We start from the raw sequence: 22,135 nt of genomic DNA on the forward strand, positions 1-22,135 counted from the left end.
CGGATTCTAGGGGCCGGACTACCTGCTAGGTCCCTCCCTAAGGGTGGGACCAGGAAGGGGGGTGGTTACACCCCCAATCCTTAGTCCAGCTCGCCCCAGGTCTGGGGCTGGTGTGCCCTAGGACCGGTTTGAACTGGCATATGCACCGAGGCTCCTTGTGAGCCTCAGGCATGTCTGATTCTATTCAAGCCCTACCTGACCAATACACAAAATCCTGTCTAGGGTGGTGCTCGCACCTCCCCTGGCAGGAAACCCTTTGTCCACGTCTCCCAAGCTGGAAGGACTCCCAGCAACAGGAGGGCAGACTTGTGTCTGTGGTGGCAGCGTCCATTTTGTGGAGCTGAGGCTATGTCTGCTTTTACCTGGGTTTCAGGATCTGTACATGTCGTGTCCCTCTAGAAGGGTGGAATGCTAACCCCGTCGCCAGAATTGGCGAGGGGTTAGTATTCCAATTCGTATGACACCTTACTCGACATGTTTTGATAAAGCCAAACCAAAGATAGCATTTAACCGCGAGGTTCATAATGCACTTAAGAGTATATGGTATGGCGATATCTGGAAACGGTAGAAGGAAGTTGTTCCGACCACTGCAGACAGGCTCAGCTCATGCCAGAGCACCATCTCACATGAAACCAAGCACTTTGCCTTCAGGATTGTTAAGGCCTGCCATAGGAGTGACTTATAGGTTAACATGTGTCCCATTTAAGGTTAGGTATAGGTATACTACACCTAAGTAAGAGGTGGATACACCAACTTACCCTAGCTGAGTGATCAGCCAGTTGTGTCAAATTGTTAGGCCAGGCCAGGGGTGGCACAATACAAGCTTCAGCCCCTGGTAGGCCTTAGATACACCAATGCCCTAGGTACCTAGTGTACACTGGTACAGGGGCTCACAGGGTGATCCAATTCCAATTGGTTATGCACCTAAAGTGCATAGTGTCAATTTAGTAGAGAGAACAGCAGGCTGGGGGTCTGATTAGCAGGCCCACAGCCTCAGTATGTCAAAAACCAGTGAAGCAAAAAGCAAAAATTTGGGGTGACCATAGGATAGCAGACCCTACTCTCCTACACATATTATGCTATATTCTGTAATTGCATTTATTTATTGCTTCATAAATCTGACAAGCTATTGAAGTGCATCTCCGAACAGGTAGGATGATACGCTGTCAGGATGTATTGAGTGGATCACACCGTACAACTGGGGAGGAAAGTTGAAGCAGGTCATATCTTTCATCTACTGAAGATCACAATTTAAGAATATGACCTACTTTACTTGTGAGCAGCCATTTGGGAAGGAAGAAGTCACAAATGCACAAAACCCTTTTTGATTACCACTTACTGAGACAGTAAAGCCTTTACAAATTGCATTGAAGCCAAGAACTACATTTATGCACCAGAGTGACGTTATCAACTGTCCGATTCTTTAGGAGCAGAGAACTGTCAAAAGAAAATGTCAAGGAAATACAAAATGTACCTCTGCAGAAGCACTTGTGATGACTTAGTTTACAAATATGAAACCATTTACTATTTCCAACAAAAGCAGATATTTCATTACCATTGACTTAAATAGTTTCACTAAGGTGGTGGTTGTAAGTAACTGCTCGCTGTACACCAAATGTATTGCATTAAGTCCTGAAATATATGTTTTTGAACACGTTGGGTTCCTAAGTTATATAGCTCTTCTACATTGAATTGACAAAAACCTTAGCAGTCATGGAAGAGAACCTGCGACCAAGATTATCATAGACCCAGGTGCCTCATGTGGTTAGTAAATCAGTTTTCAAGTCAATCTCTCCTCTAATGCACAACCAGTCCCTGAGTGCACACAGGCTGAAGCTCTGAGGACAGGAGGACTACAGGTGAACATTTTTGGAAGACAGTGGTCAGCTGTACTGTTCCTGGCTTTATCACAGAAAGAGAAAATGCCAGCAGTCTTGAGAGCAGGCTGTGAGCAGTTTATCACACAACTGAAGAGATGGTAGGGCAGTGCAACTGTAACACATAAAGCACTTATATAATCAGTAAATAGCAAGTGCTGCTTAATGAGAATGAATGAATGTCAGATGTGCTGAGTACAAATTGATTAAAATGCCAGCAATATAACTGTACAGAGTTCTACTTGTCCCCCAAAATATACAAAATCCAGCAGTCCTAAATGCAGCTTTATCTTATAGTGTAGAGGTTGGTGGTAAAGAGAGACATTTTATCACAGAGTACATACAGGGGTGTAGCTAGCAATGGTGCGGCAGGTGCTGTGGCACCTGTTTCTAGAGCCTGGAGGGGCTCATTGAACTCTGACAATGCTGTATTTCACCACCCCAGCATCAGTCAAAGAGGCCATTTTCCTTGCTTACGCCTGGGACCAAGGCATCCTTTCTATGCTAGTTCACAGTTTAGTTTAATCACAGAGCACAGAGGCCATCTGCACAGAGTGAAGCTTTAACACTGCCATCAAGTGCACCTGGAGAGCAAACCCAATAACCTGCAGCATTACCAGATTCAAAACTCAGCCGTTTGTTAGTGTGGGTCCATCTCATAAACTGTATAGAGAGTGTTTGGACGCGGCTTCCGAAGGTGCTCTTTGCCCTGATGCCAGTTTGTAGAAGCAACTGCACTAATAGAAACATGATACAGCTATGCTACTGCAATGAAGGGCAACCTTGGTTCACTCCTCCCTGCTCTGATGGAGCATGAAGCGCTGCTGCTTTTCTATAAAAAATTACACTATTTAAGAAGAACAATCAGTTGATTTATATATATATATATATATATATATATATCTACATACATACATATGGGGGGAACGTTGTACTGTGGGACATTAATAAGTATAAGATCAAAGCAATACGGCAGCTGGAGTTCTCAGGTAGGTATTTAAGATCTAGCCAAGCTGAATATAGGAATACCATTGCCCAATATCACCAACTATTAGAGACATGGCATGGTCAAGGGACTCTGAGACGTAATGAATTCCTCTTCCTGATGACCAAGAAACCAGCTGTCCCAGTATTTTACATGCTCCCTAAGGTGCACAAAAACCTTGCCAATCCACCTGGGAGACCCAGCATTGCAGACAATCAAAGTTTACTTGAAAACTCCTCTATATACCTTGACTTTTTCCTCTGTGACTATGTTTTTAATTTACCACCCTACTGTAGGGATACAATGGACTTCCTTTCCAAAATACAAGGCATCCCATGGAATGCCTCTTATGTACTTGCCACCATTGATGTGGTGTCGCTGTACACCTGCATCGAACATGACCTGGGTCTAGAAGCATGTAAATATTTTCTACGTGATAGATCCATCTCCATGTTTGGCCACACTGTGCTACTCTTGGACATGTTACACTTTTGCCTGCATAACAACTGCATTTTATTTTGGGACACATGGTACAAACAGTATACAGGTACTGCGATGGGGGTTGCTTTGTCTGTGGACCTGCTACATTGACGATATTTTTCTGATTTGGGATGGTCCACAGGATTCACTACAGGATTTCATTGCTGGACTTTCCACTAATAGCCTTAATCTTAGATTCACCAGTAAGATTAATACCACCACTATTGAATTTCTGGATTTCCTAGTGGAGGTTCTTGGTGACACTATACACGCAAGTCTGTTCAGAAAGCCTACTGCCGGGAACAGCATTCTACATGCATGGAGTCAGCACCTAGAAGGCCTTAAGAGGAGTATCCCTTATGGAGAGCTCCTCAGAGCAAGACGTAATTGCAGTACTCCACAGGCACTGTCCAAGGAACAAATAAATATGGTTGACCGCTTTAAAGCACGGGGCTACTCAGAAAAAACTATTAGAGCAGCCATTGAGAAATCTTCCACCAGAGACAGAGACAGTCTCCTGATCCCGAGAACACGAGGAAAGGGCAAACAGGAAGTTAGGCTTATCACTACTTTCTCTAATGCATCCCAGGCACTACATAAAATTGTTAGCAAATATTGGTACCTGGTCAGACAGGATTCAGTCATAGGTAAGCTGGTCAGCCCCAAACCACACATCACATATCGTAGGTGTAAATCCTTACAGGACACGCTGGTACATAGTCATCTCACGCAACAAGTCAAGAGAACAGGCACGTGGCTGAAGGAACTCCCCGACTTTCACAAATGCGGCCGATGCAAGGCTTGTGCCAACAACCACAATGTTAAAAGTTACCTGTTACCAATTGGAAGGAATGAGAAAATACTTTCTTTTATCAATTGCAACACTGAATATGTTGTTTATGTTGTGACTTGCATTTGTGGTTTGCGCTATGTTGGTAGCACTGTGTTTCCTATGAAGAAGCGTATACTTGAGCATCTCCGCACTATCAGAAATAGGGACCTAACCTACACTGTTGCCAAACATTGCGCGCTAGAGCATGGAGAGATAACTGATGTCAGCTCTAAGATCTCATTTTTTGGAATTGACAGGGTTGCAGTGCATCCACGCGGAGGTAACAGAGAACGCCGCCTTCGATGTTTGGAATCGGAATACATCATTCGCCTACAGAGTAAAGCTCCTGGAGGCCTCAATCGAGAGGAAGACCTTCATGTTCATCTAGGATGAGGAGATATCATATACCTGTGGTGCCCCAACATTTTGGACACTGTATATATATATATATACTCTGGTTTCCCTTGGGCCACCTGTAGTCCCCGCATTTTTCTTCTTGTCATTCCATCGTTATAGATATCTCGCCCGGGATAGTCTAAGTCCTCTTTCTCCTTTACTACTCCTTCCAAGCGACTGCTTGGTAAAGTAGTATGCATAGCCGCCACGTTTTGATTTTAATACACTGGGGGTGGGTTTTTCCCAGCATGATCCAAGCCTTTCTTTATTTTTTTCTTCTGACACACTGATTGTGTGATTCTTATAATTTTCCTATTCATGTTTTTACTCTAATTCCTTAGCCTAGCCATTTAGCGCACACACTGGGTAGTTGATTCCTGCAGAGCAATAGTAACTCACAGAACCTGCCATTTGTTAGGTACTGCTTATAATACATTAACTTTCATGTCTTGGTGTTTATTTTCCACCAACGCTATCTTGCCTGCATCTGCTATGCAACTTGGCAGTTTCACTGACTCTGGATGTGAAACATTTTTTATCCTGGTACACATTTGATGGGAGCACTCTTTTGCACACAGCGGTTCAAGCTTGTGCTAGTATGATGGCGTGTGCTTCTTTCTGCTATTGTTTATATTTAATGTATTTTATTTTATTTTCCACACTAAACATTTATAAATAAGGCATGACATTTATTTTTACTACAAAATAACTTTTAACAAATGCTGGCTTTAATGTGGAATGAGTTTGTTTTCATGTATACTCATGACTCTTTCTTCCATGTCTATTTTTAAAACTTGCTTGGTCATGCTTGGTTATTAATGCATTTATAAGTAGCCACTTCCTGTTTTTGAAGTGACTTTGACAAAGACCGTGAGGTTGAAACGCGTCAGTCAGTAAATCTTTCCCTTACTGCAATCCTGAGTGCGACTCCCACCTTGTTGTTGTTTTCTTATATATATGTATATATAACATGTTTGACAAAGGACTGGTGAACTACTGGCTGTAACTGAGATGTTGGTTGCTTTGAGACTTGCAAATAAAGAAAGGTAAACGCGCTGTGTGTGGCACTTTCAATTTGGGAGCACCTTGCATTTGGATATTTTACGGCTGGCTCGGGTCGTGAGAGTGCCCCGCCGCGGATAGAGTGGATCCAAGCGCCTGTGAATGTGGTTGGCGCGATGGAACAGGGCGTCTGGTTGCAGTGTCATAAAGAAGCAAGGCACCAACCTCGTAAGTGTACAGCTACCCACTGTGGTGTAAATATTCTGGTGAGGAGAAAGTTGAGCGGCGTCCACTATGGAAATTATCAAAATTGAACTATTCAGACCAGAATGCACTCTGTGTGCACGCCCATCGGGCGGGACTCATTTAAAAAGAACATTGCGAGTGCGATGCGAAATTTGCTGCTCATTCTCACAAGATGCCAGGTCAGTGATAAAGGGCGGAGGATCGCCCGAAACATGTTTGACAAAGGAGTGGTGAACTACTGGCTGTAACTGAGATGTTGGTTGCTTTGAGACTTGCAAATAAAGAAAGGTAAACGCGCTGTGTGTGGCACTTTCAATTTGGGAGCACCTTGCATTTGGATATTTTACGGCCGTCTCGGGTCGTGAGAGTGCCCCGCCGCGGATAGAGTGGATCCAAGCGCCTGTGAATGTGGTTGGCGCGATGGAACAGGGCGTCTGTTTGCAGTGTCATAAAGAAGCAAGGCACCAACCTCGTAAGTGTACAGCAACCCACTGTGGTGTAAATATTCTGGTGAGGAGAAAGTTGAGCGGCGTCCACTATGGAAATTATCAAAATTGAACTATTCAGACCAGAATGCACTCTGTGTGCACGCCCATTGGGCGGGACTCATTTAAAAAGAACATTGCGAGTGCGATGCGAAATTTGCTGCTCATTCTCACAAGATGCCAGGTCAGTGATAAAGGGCGGAGGATCGCCCGAATCATGTTTGACAAAGGACTGGTGAACTACTGGCTGTAACTGAGATGTTGGTTGCTTTGAGACTTGCAAATAAAGAAAGGTAAACGCGCTGTGTGTGGCACTTTCAATTTGGGAGCACCTTGCATTTGGATATTTTACGGCCGGCTCGGGTCGTGAGAGTGCCCCGCCGTGGATAGAGTGGGTCCAAGTGCCTGTGAATGTGGTTGGCGCGATGGAACAGGGCGTCTGTTTGCAGTGTCATAAAGAAGCAAGGCACCAACCTCGTAAGTGTACAGCAACCCACTGTGGTGTAAATATTCTGGTGAGGAGAAAGTTGAGCGGCGTCCACTATGGAAATTATCAAAATTGAACTATTCAGACCAGAATGCACTCTGTGTGCACGCCCATTGGGCGGGACTCATTTAAAAAGAACATTGCGAGTGCGATGCGAAATTTGCTGCTCATTCTCACAAGATGCCAGGTCAGTGATAAAGGGCGGAGGATCGCCCGAAACATGTTTGACAAAGGACTGGTGAACTACTGGCTGTAACTGAGATGTTGGTTGCTTTGAGACTTGCAAATAAAGAAAGGTAAACGCGCTGTGTGTGGCACTTTCAATTTGGGAGCACCTTGCATTTGGATATTTTACGGCCGGCTCGGGTCATGAGAGTGCCCCGCCGCGGATAGAGTGGATCCAAGCGCCTGTGAATGTGGTTGGCGCGATGGAACAGGGCGTCTGTTTGCAGTGTCATAAAGAAGCAAGGCACCTATCTCGTAAGTGTACAGCAACCCACTGTGGTGTAAATATTCTGGTGAGGAGAAAGTTGAGCGGCGTCCACTATGGAAATTATCAAAATTGAACTATTCAGACCAGAATGCACTCTGTGTGCACGCCCATTGGGCGGGACTCATTTAAAAAGAACATTGCGAGTGCGATGCGAAATTTGCTGCTCATTCTCACAAGATGCCAGGTCAGTGATAAAGGGCGGAGGATCGCCCGAAACATGTTTGACAAAGGACTGGTGAACTACTGGCTGTAACTGAGATGTTGGTTGCTTTGAGACTTGCAAATAAAGAAAGGTAAACGCGCTGTGTGTGGCACTTTCAATTTGGGAGCACCTTGCATTTGGATATATATATATATATATATATATATATATATATATTCACTGAAAAAACCATAGGTTTCACACACCAATGAAATTCCCCCGTTATAGTTAGTTCAGATAACTATAAGTCGCGCGCCCGCAATCCACTGCTCATGACGTCACATATTACATCACTCATAACATGGTCAGTGGCATCACTCATGACATCACTGATGACATCATCCTTGTGATAGAGTGGCGGTCGCGCGAGTTATAGTTATCTGAACTAACTATAACGGGGGAATTTCATTGGTTTTTTACGAGTGAAATATCCACCTAACTATAACATGTGTGAAACCTATGGTTTTTTAAGTGAATTTGCAAGGTTTTTTAAATGCTAATTCCTAACTATAACGCGTGTGAAACCTATGGTTTTTTCAGTGAATTTGTACGGTTTTTTAAATGCTAATTTATTTATGTATTATTATGTTTTTTTATATATTTATTTTACAATAAACTACGTATTAAAAATTGGTTTGTTTTTTTTTGGTTTTCACCGTGCGTGCACGGTGCGCGCACCCCGCGATTTGTTTTTTTTTTTTTAAATGTTTTTTTTGGGGGGGTTTTCACCGTGCGCGCACCCCCGCGATTTAAAAAAAAAAAACCAATTTTTTTTGCCTTCGTGGTCCTTCAGGGACCCCTTGACAAAGGCTAGGGGGTCAGGAACTCTCTACCCTGCCCCCTTTTCACGTTCGCCACCTTCCTTTTTCACTCTCGCACTGAAAACAAAATGGCGGCCGACACTTCCTGATTTCGACCAAATCGAACGTTCACTGACATGTAACCATCAATCATAATAACGCTCGCGCACGTTAGGGTGCTCGCACGGTGCGCGCACGGTGCGCGCACCCTGCGCGCGTATAGATATTGATATGCTTTTAAATGCTATTTTCTCAGGAAATACTGAACAGATTTACACCAGACCTGCAAAAGGCACTTCCTTGACCTTATGGCTACCTCTCTGCCAAATTTCAAGTAATTCTGTTCAGCCGTTCTGGCTGTAGCTGCATCTAAAGGTCCTATGGAAATAGCATGGGGAAAACGCGTTTTGGGACCCCCCTTTTTTCTCGGCCCCCGCTTGACGAATCACCTCGAGACTTTCAGGGTAGGAGCTGAACGGAGCGCCCCATTAGTTTTGAAAATTTCGCGAGGATTCGTCAACCGGCGCCAAAGTTATTCAAAATAGAATTTTGAGATTTCCTATGGAAACACGGTCCTAACTATAACTATCTACTGGCGACCGTTGTGCATAGAAAGGTTGGGAGCAATCCGTCAAGTGGGGGAAACTGTGTTTCCCATGTTAATTCCCACAGGGGCTTTGAAAATAACTACAGCCCAAACCGCTGGATGAAATTACACCAAATGTGGCAGAAAGGTAGCTTTTGGTCCACAGATTAAGCTTCCAGTTATTTGGTGGGAATCTGTTAAGTAGTTTACAAGATAATAAAGGAAATCCAATTTTTTATATCTACTAACGCAAAGCCTTCGTGAATAATGACAAGCTTATGCAGAGATCTGCAGTGATCTGATTGGCTGCCAACACTTGGGACTTGGCTTCAGCTGAGTCCCCCCAAAAAAAGCAAATGAAAAGGGGGGCAGGGTAGGAATGCCCTAACCCCCCAGCCTTGGTCCTGGGTTTCCAGAGGGACCCCGCAAAGGCAAAAAAGCATTTTTTTAAATGCACGTTAAAATTAACATACATTCACGAATATCGCCATGAATTTAAAACAAAAAAACAAAGCTTGTTTTTATTGTCATACCCAGGTGGGCCAGGTCCTGAGGGCATGTTGTGATTTGTTAAAAATAGAGGGAAGCGCACGGGCCCCCCTTCAAGGGCATATTTATGCTCTGGTAACCATCACCTCCCCTGGGCTTATGTAAATTATTAAGACAGGGACCTTGCGGACCCCCCGGACAGCGGGGACTACCACCTTCCCGAGCGATTATTTAAAAAAGACAGGGGTGTGCAGATGTACTGAGTACAGAGTTATTAAAATGCCAGCATGATAACTGTACAGAGGTCTACTTTATCCCAAAAATGTACAAAATCCTGCAGTCCTAAATGCAGCTTTATCATGTAGTGCAGAGGTTGGTTGTAAAGAGAGACATTTTATCACAGCGTACATATAGGGGTATAACTAGCAATGGTGTGATTTACTCTGTGCATGAATGAGTAGGTGTGTGAGTAGCTCTATGGGTGACTGAGAGTAGTGTGAGAGGCTGTATGAGTAGTTATATCAGTGAGTGAGTCGGTGTATGAGTGGCTGTATGAGCGAGTGAGTGGATGTGAGTGTAGACCTATGAATCAGTGAGTGGGTGTGTAAGTACCGGCATGGGTGTGTCAATGGTTTTGAGAATGGTAGTGTGGAAGTTGGAGTAGGTGTATGAAAGGTTATATTGGGGTGTGAGTGGGTGCATCAGAGATTCTGTGGATGATGTCATCAGTGATGTCACTGACCAGGTCATGAGTGATGTAATATGTGAGGTCATAAGCAGTGCATTACGGAGGTGCGAGTTATAGTTAGCTGAGCTAACTATAACTGCTGAATTTCTCTGGTTTTGTACGAGTGAAATGTTAGCCTAGCCTGTCACCTTTGATTTTTCAGTGAATTTCTCAGGTATTTTAAAATTCTATTTCCTAACTATAATGCACCTGTAACCTTTGGGTTTTTCAGTGAATTTCTAAGATTTTTTAAATACCAGGTCCTGACTACAACGTCCCTGTAACCTTTGTTTTTTTCAGTGAATTTCTAAAGTTTTTTTAAAATTCTATTTCTTAATTGTAATGTCCATTTTTGCTAAGTGAACCTCTAAGATTTTTGTATTTTCTGTCTATAATTGGATATTGTGTATTATATTTATATTATATACCACTCATTTTTTGATGTTTTATGTGTTTATCAGAAAGTACATTAATTACTGATTTTATTTTTAACAATTTTGTGAGTCAGCACAACGTTGTCACATTTACTGTGGAGAATCTGTGATCAGTAAATGTTTTTCACATACTGAAAAATACACTCAAAGACTTTTTTAGAAAGTTTAAGTCAAAATATTTAGTAAGATACTGTTTTCACTTTTTTTCTGTGATCAATTTAAGAGAAAAACACATGTAATTTTTTTTATATTTGCGACAACCAAGGTCATTGCGATTACATCGGTAGTCGCAAAGAGCGCGTGGTTTGTACAAAGTGTAAGATATATATATATAGATATATCATACAGTACATTTATCAATAGAGCTTAATTACTGTACTTTTCAAACTCATATTGTGTTAGTGAGTTTCCAGAAAAATTGTCTTCAAACACTATTTTCCATTTTCACGGTTAATCAGGAAGTTGCGATGACTTTAACCGCGACGACCGCGCCTTTTCCATAAAGTGAAAACACATATATGAACACATATTACAGTATTTTACACACCAGGGGGTTAATTACAGTACACTTCAAACTCATGTTTTTCTAGTGTATTTCAAGAACAACCATCTTTAAAACCTATTTTCCATTTTCGTGGTGACACCGGAGATGGCAATGACATCAGCAATCGTGATCCCAGCAGTTATGTCGCAAAAGCAGAAAGCAGGAATTCAAAAGCCACCACCACATTAATAAAATGATAACGATAAATTAATTCTATCACAGTAGATAACTCACTATATAAATAACTCTATAAAAACATTTATCAAAATCTCAATATCTCTATAACAATGCATATTAATGATTCACTGATATATTATTCTATATTGCCACCAATATTCGCGTTGACATTGATATTTGCGATGTCTCCATGATGATACGCGGGAGTCTGCGATGTCGGTCGCATCATCGTCGCGAATATCGCGTGTGATTAAAAAAATCCATTTTAGGCACATCTGTCACTAGCACCCCATGTCTCAACCATGGGGTCAGAGTATATTCACCCTGACCCCTTATGTGGGCTTACACACAATTGGGAATAATTACCGATAGATAAAATGGCGGCCACAACTTTCTATTTAGGTTGCGTCCAGCCAGTCAGAGCATTTGGCACGTGCATTCGGGATTCATTGTGAAACCACCACGAAATATCGATGGCCAGAGATATCACTATAATTTTAAACTTACATTTCTCATCAGCTACTGAAAATAATCAAATGGCATTTCCTTGAACCAACATCTACCTCCCTGTCAAATTTGGTGTAAGTTCGTTCAGTGTTACGGGCTGTAGGTGTGGCTGAAGGTTCTTATGGGAATTAACATTACAAACGCAACTTTATTTTGTGCCCCAAATTCTCAGCCCCCATTGCACTGATCACCCCAAAACTTTCCATAACAATAGAACCCACTGTGACACTTTTTGGGGAAAATTTCATGCAGATTGGTCAAACAATACCAAAGTTATAGCTAATTCAAAAAATGCTTTTCCTATAGAAACTATGCCCTAACTATAACTACCTACTGGCAACCATCAGTAGGTAATATATATATTATTTGAACTATTTTTGGGGGCCAAGGCACGGCAACTCACCTGAGTAACACTGGGCACTACAAAGACCATCAGGCCACGGGAAGAGGCCACGCCCACTGAGGCGGAGACTCGTATTTGTGTGGTGCTTTAAAAACTGCTGTGCTGCCGCCTCTTCAGTTCCTTTGCCTTTGAAGAAGTGATGCAGATCACGAAACGCGTCAGGCTGGACAATTCATTTTGGTGGGGCATGGCTGTCGTTTCCTCGCTGCAACCCCCTCAATAAAGAAAGTTTGGCTATTGAACATCCTGTTGTGAGGCTCCTCCATTGCAGGCAACTTCTTTGTTGGATTTTGGGAGGCATACCTGAGCCGCGGAGGGAGTCCCGGTGCTTTCGAGCACTCCTGTAACGACACCATCCGCGCCGCTGCGTGTTGGGCAGGAGCCGGTTATTGAGAGAAGATTGAGTCAGCGGGGACCCAAGTCATTCCCCTCCGCCCACTGTGGTGTTTTATTTGAACTATTTTTGGGGGCCAAGGCACGGCAACTCACCTGAGTAACACTGGGCACTACAAAGACCATCAGGCCACGGGAAGAGGTCACGCCCACTGAGGCGGAGACTCGTATTTGTGTGGTGCTTTAAAAACTGCTGTGCTGCCGCCTCTTCAGTTCCTTTGCCTTTGAAGAAGTGATGCAGATCACGAAACGCATCAGGCTGGACAATTCATTTTGGTGGGGCATGGCTGTCGTTTCCTCGCTGCAACTCCCTCAATAAAGAAAGTTTGGCTATTGAACATCCTGTTGTGAGGCTCCTCCATTGCAGGCAACTTCTTTGTTGGATATATATATATATATATATATATATATATATATATATATATATATATATATATTCATATATATCCAACGCAAAAAATGCCCCCGATGAAAAAGCCACATACAGAGTGCTTCATTCCATATTTATTGCAGGCAGCAAGCAAAGCAGGTCCCTCTTTCAATCCTGCATACTCTGGCCAAACGCGTTTCAGGCACCCCTGTGCCCTTGATCACTGGCTGCTACACGATCACGGCTGCCATGAGGAGCTAATTAATACCAAAGTCCCGCCCCCAGTGGGCATGTGCAAACGAGCATCATGGTCCTTGTAGTTCCTCATTAGTGTTTCCTCAGTGGGTGCTGCCGTGAAAATGTCAAATTAAAATAAATCTTACCCAAGTGGGTTGTCTGGAAGTGGGGAAACACTGTCTTTGTTGCCCTTGAACCCACCGCAACAGTCCCAATGCTTTGCATTACGCGTTTCGAGTTAAATCTCTTCTTCAGAGGCTGGACGTTGATGGTTGCAATTGCGGACACTCTCCCACCACACCAAAGCGTTGGGACTGTTCGTTTTCTTGCGTGCCGAGTTCGTCTGTACCGAAGATTAAAGGTTGTGAGGTTAACCTACCTGTTGTCCGAGTGCTTCCTGCCTGTGTGGCAAACCTCAAGAGCATTGATCTATAGGCGGCAGCCCAGCCGCTAGGAATGCACCACCCTTTGATGATTAGGGGCCACAGGGGACCTGGCTTCACCCGTCCTCGTGTGGGGCAACAGGTTGTGGATTAAGACGAACCAGCAAGCGAGGGGCTCATCCAGAGCCTGAATAAACAACAGACAAGTAAGCACCGATTCACGGCGAAATAAGTGGACTCTCTTTCCCATAAGGCAGCAAGCATGGAACTCATCTGGGCGGCCCATCGAGGGGCGTGTCATAGTGCCAATAAAATGGTGGGAGAGTGTCCGCAATTGCAACCATCAACGTCCAGCCTCTGAAGAAGAGATTTAACTCGAAGCGCGTAAGGCAAAGCGTTGGGACTGTTCGTTTTCTTGCGTGCCGAGTTCGTCTGTACCGAAGATTAAAGGTTGTGAGGTTAACCTTACCTGTTGTCCGAGTGCTTCCTGCTTGTGTGGCAAACCTTAAGAGCATTGACATATATATATATATATATATATATATATATATATATATATACATATATATACACTGAAAAACCATAGGTTTCAGGGGTGTTATAGTTAGCTGGACATTTCCCTCGTACAAAACCCTAGAAATTCCCCTGTTATAGTTAGTTCAGCTAACTATAACTCACGCCCCCGCAATGCACTGCTGATGACGTCACATATTACATCACTCATGACATGGTCAGTGACATCACTGATGACATCACTGATGACGTCATCCAGTGACTGTGTGTTCCTGTAAAGTTTAAATATGTACGTACGGTATGCGTTGGGTACGTGTTTGGTGCGCAATTGCAATGCGACCGGTACGCGACTCCAAGCCTGTACGTGACACGTACGATGCACGTTACGCGACGCTTGCGCTAGGAACCGCGCACCCAACGCGAGAGAAATCGTGCACCCAATGCGTTAGGATGCGCGACTCCTAATTTTACCGTAAACAAAAAAAATCTCAAATTTTTATTATCCCCAAGGACCCCATCCCCCGGGGTTTGTTAAAAAATGTTGGGGACCGTGGGGGGAGCCCTAACGCCCCCACAGTCCCAGCCGGCTTCCCGCGTCCTTCGGGAGCTGGCATTGCTTTTCCACATGGGGAGCTGCTTACATTAGGCCTGGGCAAAAATTTCGTTCCGTTCGCGGAAATTGCGATAATTTGACATTTTTGCGTTCCGCGGAGAGCGCGAAAATGTCAAAAATTCCGGTTTCCGCAGCTTGGCGATAATTTGTTTCTTGCTCGCGCTGTAAAATGATACATTCTCGCGCGCGCGCGATCGCCTTACCTGAATCCCTGCGTTCGCCGACAAGTTTTCTTGATCCGGTCGCGTTCTCCATGAGATGTTGTATTGTTTTTAGCCATTTGCGCTGTCTCGCGACAGTTCGCGCCCGCAGTGACGTCATGCGTCGCGCGATCACGTCTTTCTTCTCGCGATCATGCACCGCGAGAACAACTCAAAACAAGATGGCCGCGCCCGCAAGCAACCACATGGGTAAGTTGGCGACCCGCAACCATGCAGAAAATCTCGCGAACATGCCGGAAAAAAACTTCCGCATCTTCGCGATATTTCTGCTTGTTTGCGATAATTTTAAACATTCTCGCGATAATTTGCGAAGGTTAATTCCGCAAATTCCGCCGACCCATAGCTTACATGCAGCTCCCTGTGTGGAAAAGCAATATCGTTTGGATTTTGAAAGAGAGAGCAGGTTTCCCTGCTCTCTCTTTCAAAATCCTAACGAAGTTTGCTATGGGTGGGCGGGAGACTCCCGCCCTCTCATAGCAAACAACAGTGTCCCGGGGGTGGGCACCCCAGGACACTGTAGGACCTGGCCCTGGGGGGTGGCGGTCCCCAGAGCCCTTAAGGGCTCCAGGAGGGGGGCCACGCAGCCCCCCTCCCCCATTCATTTTTACAGATTTTGCCCCCGGGATATTAGCGAAGCGCTGAAGCCCGCGCTTCGAGGGTTTTTTTTTTTCGGCCGGATCCGCGCACCCTGCATGCATTTCTCCTCTTTTTTTTTAAACGGGGCCCCAGGGGGTCCTCCTGGGACCCCCTAAGCAACACTAGAGGGTCAGAGTATTTCTACCCTGCCCCCTTTACATCTTTCACACACTTATTTCCCTTACATAATCAGCCTCGCTTCTACTGAGGCACAAAATGGCTGCCAACAGTTCCTGCTTTCGAATGTTGACAGACACTTGACAGCCAATTAGCATTCAGAGTATGATCGGGAGGGTGCGCTCTCGGTTCGCAGAGGGTGCGCGCTCGTTTTGCAGAGGGTGCGCTCAGGGTGCGCATAGGGTGCGTGGATCCTCCGAGGCCATAGATATATCTATCTTTTTTACTCTAATTTTCTCAGGAACTACTGAATGGATTTACACCATTTATGCAAAAGGCACGAGTCTGAACTGAGAACTACCTCTTTGCCAAATTTGGTGTCATTCCGTTCAGCGGTTCGGGCTGTAGCTGCGTCAACAGATCCTATGGGAAATTGCATGGGGAAAACGCGTTTTGAGACCCCCATTTTTCTCTGCTCCCGGTTGACAAATCACCACGAATCTTTCAGGATAGGAGCGGACCAGAGCTGGCGAAAAGTTTTGAAAATTTCGCGAAGATTCGTCAACCAGTGCCAGACTTATTGGGAATAGAATGTTGCGGATTTCCTATGGAAAATAGGTCCTAACTATAACTACCTACTGGCAACCGCTAGTAGGTAATATATATAAATATACATACACATACATACATACATACATACATACATACATATATATGTATATATCCAACAAACACGGTCAATAATGTGCGCTCTCATTAAATAGACTCCACGATAATCCAAGGTTCCAAGGGTGTTTATTCACTACGCGTTTCGGCTTACTGCGAAGACTTGTTCATGGGAAATAATGTGCACAAACATATGACTGATAAAGCATTAGGCTGTGAACATGGAAGAGGGACATCAGAAACGGACATACCATTCAGAGCATGAAGTGCAAATGCGGCGGACATGTTGGAAGAGTAACCACGAGTGGCTATGCCTCAATGTGTTTCTCAGAGGAGTACAAAATGATTGACATAAAATGACACGAGATGACATAAAATGGCATGGCGTTCACCAGAAGGAAATGTCATATGGAATGCATGACAAACTAGAGAAATTCGTAAAATACGACAATGAATGTGTTGTATTAAAAATAACAGTCTCGTAAAAACGGAACGCATACCTCGTAAGGCCGCTTGACAACAGAAGGAGAAACCATCATGAGGTTACACGGTGATGACTCGTGATGCCAGATGTGCTTTGTGGGCTAGTGCCCGGTGAAGCACATGATCTGGGTATTTTTAGCCATTGGCAGACCACGGCCACTTACACCCACACGGGACCACATGGGCACTTGCCCGTTATGTTCCAATTTTCGAGCTTTGATCACGGTCTTGGGCTTCGAATAGGTTGGACCAGACCTTAATTCCAAAATGATCTTCACCGGGCACTAACCCACAAAACACATCTGTCATCACGAATCATCACCGTGTAAACTCATGATGGTTTCTCCTTCTGCGGTCACGCGGCCTCACGAGGTATGCGTTCCATTTTTATGAGCCTGTTATTTTTAATACAACACTTTAATTGTCGTATTTTACGAATTTCTCTCGTTTGTCATGCATTCCGTATGATAGTTCCTTCTGGTGAACGCCATGCCATTTTATGTCATCTTGTGTCATTTTATGTCAATCACTTTGTACTCCTCTGAGAAACACATTGAGGCATAGCCACTCGTGGTTACTATTCCAACATGTCCGCCGCATTTGCACTTCATGCTCTGAATGTTATGTCTGTTTCTGATGTCCCTCTTCCATGCTCACAGCCTAATGCTTTATCAGTCATATGTTTGTGCACCTTATTTAACGTGAACTAAGCTTCGCAGTAAGTCAAAATGCGTAGTGAATAAACACCCTTGGAACCTTGGATTATCATGGAGTCTGTTTTACTGAGAGCGCACATTATTGACAGTGTTTGTTGGATTAATTCACCGGCGCGCTCTGCCGGCTTGTGCGCCACTTCCCTTGGGTCCCCAGCAGTCGGAAGGAGCATCTTTTTGCAAACATATATACATATATATATGCATACACACATACATACACATGTATTTATACATATTATATGTATATATATAATTATATTCCAAATGAAGCGCTCGAAAAAGTGAAGGAGCCACACACGTTGTGGGTTCTTATCATTTTATTGGGCAGGCAGCATATTCCAATATATATATATATATATTCATATATATACATATATATCTATATACACACATATATATTCATATGTATTATAAGTATATATATATGAAATCCAAGTGCATTTGCCAAAAACGCCGTACGACTGCCCTTTGTCACCGGTGCCTGCCGTGGTGGCAAACAGTCCACAACAATATCAAGAACAGTCCTTATCAGCAAAATAAGGAGGCGGCACACCAGTAGCATCCACAGGAATTTAATGCAGCAGAGAACAACGCATTTTGGCCTGACGGCCTTCGTCAAAGTACTTTGCAGAAGGCCGTCAGGCCGAAACGCGTTGTTCTCTGCTGCATTGAATTCCGGTGGATGCTACTGGTGTGCTGCCTCCTTATTTTGCTGATAAGGACTGTTCTTGATGATATATATTCAATGAAAAAACCATAGGTTTCAGGCAAGTTATAGTTAGGTATTAGCATTTAAAAAACCTTAGAAATTCACTGAAAAAACCATAGGTGTCAGGGGCGTTATAGTTAGCTGGACATTGCACTCATACAAAACCTGTGAACTTCCCCTGTTATAGTTAGTTCAGCTAACTATAACTCATGCGCACGCAATGCAGTGCTGATGACGTCACATATTACATCACTCATGACATGGTCAGTGACATCACTCATGACATCACTGATGACATCTCAAATGACATCACTGATGACATCACTGACGACATCATCCAGTGAATGTGTGTCTTTCTGAAAATTAAATATTTTTTATATATGTATATCTCAAGGTGGAAGGAAGAATAAATGGGTATATAAGTGTCTAAATGGATGATTTTTTTGTTTTTGTAAAATTGATTGAATAACGGACTGATTAAGTGTATCTTAGTGAATAAATGGGTTACTGAGTAATGTTTAAATACGTAAATATCTGTATCAGTCTCTCACTTTGTGTATAAGTGACTGCATGGGTTGGTGAGGAGCTACATGAGTGTCTATATGGGTTATTACTTGGTTTTTCGAGTATCAGTCTGAGTGTCTGTATGGTTCAGTGGAGGGTATTACTTAGTGCATAGATGCATGAATGAGTGTGTCACAGTTTGTATGTGTTGAAGACAGTATGTGTGCAGGACTGTATGGGTGGATGCGTGTGTGTATGGGTGTGTTAGTGAGTGAATGTCTGTCTCAATAGTGTCTTTATAAGTAACTACATATGTTTTAAACTAGTATATGTGAGTATTGCTGAATATAAGTGAGTATATGTGAGAGTGAGAGATTGGAAGAGTTCCTGTATGAATAAGTATGTGTTTCTTTAAGTGATTTTTTAAAAGAGTAAGTATGTGTAGCTTTCTGTAGAAGTAAGTGTGCTGGTGTGTGTGTATAACTGTATATGCAAGTAAATAGATGTCTTATTAGCATGAGTGACTATGTGTGTGAGTAACTCTATGGATGAGTGGCAGTGTGAAACAGGATGTATAGGTGTATGAGTACATATGATGAGTGAGTACATGTATGAGTGACTATATAGGACTGTTGGTGTATGAGTGGATGTGTATGTAGATCTTACAATTACTGAATAGGTTGTTGTAACTGGTATTGGTATGACCATTGTTTAGAAAATGTTAGTTTCTATTTTTGAGTGTGTGTATCAAAGGTTATATTAGGGTGAGAGGAGGTCTGCCACTCTATCACAAGGATGATGTCATCAGTGATGTCATCAGTGATGTCATTTGAGATGTCACTGACCATGTCATGAGTGATGTAATATGTGACGTCATCAGCAGTGCATTGCGGGCACACGAGTTATAGTTAGCTGAACTAACTATAACGGGGGAATTTCACAGGTTTTGTATGAGTGCAATGTCTAGCTAACTATAACGCCCCTGAAACCTATGTTTTTTTCAGTGAATTTTTAAGGTTTTTTAAATGCTAATTCCTAACTATAACGTGCCTGAAACCTACGGTTTTTTCAGTGAATTTCAAAGGTTTTTTTAAATGATAATTTCTAAATATGCCTACAGAGATAGGACATGTGAAAAAAGAAGAGAAAACGCACAGTAAGAAAAAAAAGAAATGCAGAAAGAAGCAACAGAAGTCCTCAAAGTTGAAGAAAAGTACAGGAAGAAAGAAAATGTGCAGAAAGAACAAACAGAGAAGCAGAAAGAAGCCTTGTTGCAAAATCATCCTGTGCCCTCAACTTTTTTCAGACGGATACTGGTGGTAACGGAGTCTGACTAACCAGTCCTAGAGCCAGTGCTATGTTAAAGGACACTTAGGGGCAGATTTACAAGCCCCTTGTGCCTCTTTTACGCCGCTGTTGCATCACTTTTGTGACGCAGCGGCGGCGTAAAGCCAGCGCCATGCTGCGGGGTATTTACAATCTGATGCATCTGGGAGATGCGTCATGTTGTAAAGCCCTGCGCCACATGTAGGCGTTCCGGCGCAGGGGGGGGGGGCGTTCCGTCGCAGGAACGCCTCCTAAAAGTGGCTGAGTGAAATCTACAAGATTTCACTCAGTCACTTTTAAGGCCATGCTGCGTCAAAACCCTGCGCCTGCTTGAAGCAGGCGTAAGGATTGACGCAGCATGTTAGGGATAGGGCACCCCCGAGCCTTGCTGGAGCTGCGTCACAGCAATGCGCCGCCTTTCCGACGGGGGATGCATCACGCATCTGCCCATCCGGACACCACGGTGTGCCGCATTGTAAATGCGGCGCATCAGTGGTGGCGCACGGGTGGGCAGATGCATCGCAACTCTTCTGGCGCATCTCTGCTGATTAGCAGAGATGCTCCAGAAGTCGTAAATCTGCCCCTTCGAATACAGTGAAAACACCTACATACACTAGGGAACACTATGCGTTGGGGTCCCCCTGTGATTAGCATTACCTCCTCTGTAAGCCCCTAGTATGTAATAGGGCAGGGGGATTAAAACTACCTCTTAGAACGCGCCACAGGGCGTGTTTGCACACTGGCGAAGTGAGGGGAGGACTGAGCTGACGTGTGCAAATACACCCTGTAGCTGTTTTAATTTGGGGGATAAAGTCCCCTTGAATCCTGAGGGTCCCTGGGGTCCAACTAGCCCACTAGGTACCTCCGTAAGCGCCACATAGGTGCGTTGCTGAGAGGTGTAAGAAGGGGCACGGCCTAGTCAACCTCTCTGCAACGCAGCTCCGTGTTGCTTACTGGAAGCACCTGGTGGGCTAGTTGGACCCCCCGAGGCCTCACGATTGAAGGGGAATTTTTTCCCCAACTTAAAACGCATCACAGGGCGTGTTTGCACACGTCACCTCAGGCCCCACCCCCTCCCTTCACCACTGTGTAAACACATCCTGTTGCCATTTTAACTTGGGCGATTAAGTTCATTTGAATCCTGAGGGTCCCTAGGGTCCAACTAGCCCACTAGGTACCTCCAGTCAGCGCCAAAGAGCTGCGTTGCAAAGAGGTGTAAAAAGTGTAACGGAGTGGACCACCTCTCTGCAACGCAGCACAGTGGCACTTACTGCAAACACCTGGTGGGCTAGTTAGTCCCCAGGGTCCCTCAGAATTGAAGGGGAATTATTTCCCCAACAGAAAACGCGCCATAGGGCGTGTTTGCACACGTCACCTCAGGCCCCGTCCCCTCGCCACTGTGTAAACACGACCTGTGGCCGTTTTAAGTTGGGAGAATAAGTCCCCTTGAATCCTGAGTGTCCCTAGGGGGAAATTAGCCCACTAGCTACGTTCAGTAATCGCCATTGCAGAGAGGTGTAAAAAGGGGCACAGCCTGCACCACAACTCTGCAACGCAGCACAGTGGCACTTACTGGCAGCAACTGGTGGGCTAGTTGGCCCCCAGGGTCCCTTAGCATTGAAGAGGAATTATTTCCCCAACTTAAAGCGCACCACAGGGCGTGTTTTCAGACGTCACCTCATGCCCCGTCCCCTCCCTTCACCACTGTGTAAACGCGCCCTGTGGCCGTTCTAAGTTGAGAGATTAAGTCCCCTTGAATCCTAAGGGTCCCTAGGGTCAAGCTAGCCCACTAGGTACCTCCAGTAAGCGCCACAGAACTGCGTTGCAGAGAGGTGTAAAAAGGGGCCTGGCCTATGAACACCTTTCTGCACCGCAGCTCCCTGGCGCATACTGGAGATACCTCTTTGGCTAGTTGGCCCTCAGGGACCCTCGGTATTGAAAGAGAATGAATTCCCCAACTTACAACTCGTCACAGGCGCGTTTGCACAATGGTGAAGGAAGGGGGCGCGTCCTGTGGCGCGTTTTAAGTTGGAGATTTAATTCCTCCTCAATCCTGCGAGTCCCTGGGGGCCAACTAGGCCACCAAGTACCTCCAG

Source organism: Triturus cristatus, chromosome 7 (genome assembly GCF_964204655.1).
Source record: "Triturus cristatus chromosome 7, aTriCri1.1, whole genome shotgun sequence".
Classification (NCBI taxonomy): Eukaryota; Metazoa; Chordata; class Amphibia; order Caudata; family Salamandridae; genus Triturus; species Triturus cristatus.